At 38.6% G+C, this 4810-nt stretch overlaps 1 pseudogene; it reads left to right on the forward strand.

Moving 5' to 3' along the window:
* The first annotated feature begins 4050 nt into the window (after nt 1–4050).
* Nucleotides 4051–4145, forward strand: LOC114081752 (U6 spliceosomal RNA; annotated as a pseudogene).
* The last annotated feature ends 665 nt before the right edge of the window (nt 4146–4810 follow it).

The following is a 4810-nucleotide window of genomic DNA, read 5'->3' on the forward strand; positions in this document are numbered from 1 at the left end:
TGATGATTGGCTCACAGCACCCCAGCAACATCTAGCTGATTGGCTCCTCTGTGGTGATGCTCATTGGGCTGTTTCCTTGCCCTTTCAGACCACGGAGCTGCTCATTGGGGGATCTTTTTGGCTCCGTCCATGCAACCCAGCCAATCAGCCTCAAGAGCAGGAGGATAGTGGGAGGTGGGGAGGCTGGTGGTTGAGAGAGAGGCTTGTGGGAAGCCGGTGGTGGCAGTTGGGCTCTGAGAGTTTTTCCTGAGCAGCGGTTTTGTTTTGCGTGTGTGGTTCTAAAAATAAAGTTCCTTTCTTTTGACAAGTGGCTCCTGAACTGTGCCCAGCCAGACTGGTTTCTTTCTTTTGAAGGTAGGCCAAAGATGAAACATGCAAAAGCAACTGTATCTGAGAGCCCTTAAGGAGAAAACAGAGAAACATGTATGTACTGAAATAAGTCTCTCAACAATTTGATCAGATTTCTTTGATACTATGCAGTATTCATCTTTTAGCTTGCTCCATTAGGCTCGCCAAAGTTGGCACTTTTAGGATCAATGGTTCTCTATACAGTTAAGTGTACAGGCTAGCTTTAGAGCTAGTGTTACATTTAGAGATTGTTTTGTTCAAATTTCTGTGATACTGGGAAGATTTATCTTTTACCTAGCCTTACTATGTGCCCCCATTTTGGGTCTTCTCTGTTTAATGGTTCGCTTTTGGGCATAGTTTGTTTTTAATGTACCACTTCATTTTGACCTATATGGGTAAATGCAAATGGAGCTGGAAATCAGAGTGTTAGTGCTAGCTGGTTGAAACTTCACATACTTAATCAGTTGTCTGTGGGCACTCTCTAGTTTCTTTCTTGTTAAAGTAGCCATAAGCTGAAGCATGGAGCATGTTAGGAGAAAACAGGGCAATATGTATGTACTGAAATGCCTCCCCCAATTATTTGGTCAGATTTATTTGATACTGTGTAGGATTCATCTGTAGCTTTCCCCACTAGTCTCCCCAAGTTTAAAACATTTATGATCAAAGGTTCTCTTAACAGGTTAGGCATAGGGTTAGGTTAGAGTTAGGGTAAGTGTTAAAACTAGTGTTAGGTTTAGGGTTAGTTTTTTTCAACTTTTTGGATACTGGGCAGGATTTATATTTTTCCTATTCTTAGTATGCTGCCCAAGTTTGGGCCTCCTAGTAAAAGGGTTTGCTCTCAGGAGAAATTTATTTTTCATGTTTCACTTCATTTTGCTCTATTATGGTGAATGGAAATGGAGCTGGACTCAAACAGGGTTTGTGCTAGCTGCTTGAAACTTCACACACTCAATTATTTTTTTTCTTGTGAAAGTAGCCCAAAGCTGAATTAGAAAGAAACAGCCTTATCTGTGAGCACTTTGGGAGCAAGCATCAATTTTTTAATATGGATTACTTTGATATTATACAAGATTCATCCTTTTCCTAGTCTTAGTAGTATCGCCAAGTTTGTATTTTCAAGGATTGCCAGTTCACTGTCAGGAAAATTTTGAATTTTTATGCTTCACTTTATTATGGCCTATAGATGTGAATGTAAATGGAGCTGGAAATCAAACAGAGTTAGTACTAGCTGCTTGAAACTTCACACACTCATTCAGCTCTCTGTGGGCACTCTCTTGTTGTTCCTTGTGAAAGTACCTTAAACTGAAGCATGAAAAAAAATAATTTATCCAAGAGCACATTAGGAGAAAACAGAGAAATATGCACATGCTGAAATACCTCCCCCAATTATTTGGTCAGATTTCTTTGATATTATGAAAGATTCATCTGTTAGCCTACCCAACTTTTCTCCCCAAGTGTGGGACTTCTAGGATCGAAGGTACTCTAAACAAGTTAAGGTTAGTGTTAGGGTTAGTGTTAGGACAAGGATTAGACCTAATGTTAAGGTAAGAGTTAGTTTTGTTTTCAAATTTCTATGATACTGTGCACGATTCTTTTTTTTTTCCTATTTTGACTATACTCCAAATGTTTGGGCTTCCTACATAAAGGGTTTGATTTCAGGAACAGTTTCAATTTTCATGTTTCTCTTCTTTTTGTCCTATAGGGGTGAATGGAAATAAAGTTGGAATTTGAACACTGTTTGAGCTAGCTGCTTGAAACTTTCACACACTCCATCTATTTTCAGTCAGCATAATCTGGTGTTTGCTGTGGAAATAGTTCTAAGATGAAGTAGAAAAAAAACAGCTTTATCTCTGAGTGCTTTAGGAGCAAGCAGAATACCCACGTACTGAAAGAGCTTCAAATTTTTTTTTGTTTGAATTAATTTGATACTGTACAAGATTCATCCTTGACCTAGCCTTAGTAGGCTCCCCAAGTTTGGGCCTTCAAGAGTCAATAGTTCAATGTCAGGAACAGTTTGAATTTTTAGGTTTCACTTCATAATGGCCTATAGGTGTGAATGGCAGTGGAGCTGGAAATCAAACAGGTGCTAGCTGCATGAAACTTCACACACTTAATCAGCTCTCTGTGGGCACTCTTTGGTATTCTTTGTGAAAGTACCTTAAGCTGAAGCATGGGAAACAATTTATCCATGTGCCCTTCAAGAAAAAAAAAATAGGGAAATATGAATGTACTGAAATAACTTCCCAAATTTTCCATCAAATATTTTTGATACTGCACAAGATTCATCTGTTATGTTGTGCCACTAGGCTCACCAAGTTTGGGATTCTATCATCAGAGGTACTTTAAACAGGTTAGAATTAGGTTAGAATTGGGTTAGATCTAGTGTTAGAGTTTGAGTTTTGTTCAAATTTATTTGATACTTGGCATAATTTGTCTTTTATGTAGCCTTACTATTTTCCCCAGGTTTGGGCCTTATCCCTTCAATGGTTTTAAGTCAGGAACAGTTTGTACTTTGAAGTTTCCTTCATTTTGTCCTATACCGGTAAATGGAAATGGAACTTGAAATCAAATAGTGTTGGTGCTCACTGGGTAAAACTGTACACACTCAATCAGTTCTATTTGGGCACTCTCTTATTTCTTCCTTGTGAAATTTTCCAAAGGCTGAAGCATGCAAAAACATCTTTATCTGAAAGTACTGTAGGAGACAACAGGGAAATATACATGTACTGAACTACCTCCCCAAATTATTTGATCAGATTTCTTTGATACTGCACAAGATTCATCTGTTATCTTGTCCCACTAGGCTCACTTAATTTGGGACTTCTATGATAAAAGATTCTCTAAATATATTAGGGTTAGTTTATGGTTAGGGTAAGGGCTAAGATTAAACCTAGTGTTAGGGTTAGAGTCAGTTTTGTTCATGTATCTTTGATACTGCTCAGGATTCATCTTTTACCTAGCCTCACAATGTTCCCTGGTTTTGGCATTCTCGGTTCAATGGTTCGCTGTCAGGAACAATTTGTATTTTATGGTTTCACTTCATTTTGAAATATTTTGTTGAAGAGAAATGGAGCACAAAATCAAACAGGGTTGGTGCCTGCTGCTTGAAACTGCACACACTCAAGCAGTTCTCTGTGGGCACTCTCTGGTTTGTTCATTGTCAATGTTGCCCTCAGTTGAAGCAAGCAAAGCAACTTTATCCCAGACCACTTTTAGAGCAATCAAGGAAGTATGCAAGTACGGAAATGCTTCCCCCAATTATTTGCTCAGATTTCCTTGATACTGTGCAGGATTAATCTGTTAGCTTTTCTGACTAGGCTCCCTTAGTTTGGGACTTCACCTCTAAACAGGCTAGGGTGAACTGTAGGGTTAAAATTAAGGATAAATCTAGTGTTAGGTTTACAGTAGTTTTGTTCAAATTTCTTTGATACTAGGCAGGATTTATCTTTTACCTAGCCTTATCATGTTCTCCAGGTTTGGGCCTTCTAGGTTCAGTGGTGTTCTGTCAATATTTCAGTTTTTATTTTAAAGTTTCACTTCATTTTGACCTATATGGGTAAATGGAAATAGAGCTGGAAACCAAACAGGTTTTTTGCTAGCTGCTTGAAACTTCACACTCTCAATCAGTTCTCTGTGAGGACGCTCTGGTTTTATCCTTGTGAAAGTATCCCAAAGATGAAGCATGCAAAAACAACACTATCCGTGCTCGCTTCGGCAGCACATATACTAAAATTGGAACGATACAGAGAAGATTAGCATGGCCCCTGCGCAAAAACAACACTATCCAAGAGCATTTTAGGACACAACAGGAAAATATGCATGTACTGAACTATCTCCCCCCAATCATTTCGTCAGATTTCTTTGATACTGGGCAGGATTCATCTGTTAACTTGCCCCACAAGGCTCCTTAACTTTGAGACTTCTATGATCAAAGATTCTCTAAACAGTTTAGGGTAAGCCTTGTGGTTAGAGTTAGGTGTAGTGTTAGGGTTCGAGTTTGTCTTGTTCAAATTTCTTTGATACTGGGCAGGATAAATTTTTACCTAGCCTTACTATGTTCCCCAGGTTTCGGCCTTCTTGGTTCAATTCTTTGCTGACAGGAACAATTTGTATTTTATGGATTCACTTCATTTTGACCTACATGGGTAAATGGACATGGAGCTGGAAATCAAACAAGGTTGGTGCTAACTGCTTGAGACTTCACAAACTCAATCAGTTCATTGTGAGCACTCTCTGGTTTGTTCCTTGTGAAATTAGTAATAAGCTGAAGCATGCAATACAAATTTATCTGAGAACACTTTAAGAGAAAACAGGGAAATATGCATGTACTGAAATAGCTCCCCCAATTATTTTGTAAGATTTCTTTGAGACTGCCCATGATTCATCTGTAAGCTTGCCCCACTAGACTCCCCAAATTGGAAAATTCTTTGATCAAAGGCTCTCTAAACAGTTTAGATTTAGG

This window comes from Marmota flaviventris, chromosome 18 (genome assembly GCF_047511675.1).
Source record: "Marmota flaviventris isolate mMarFla1 chromosome 18, mMarFla1.hap1, whole genome shotgun sequence".
NCBI classification, from domain to species: domain Eukaryota; kingdom Metazoa; phylum Chordata; class Mammalia; order Rodentia; family Sciuridae; genus Marmota; species Marmota flaviventris.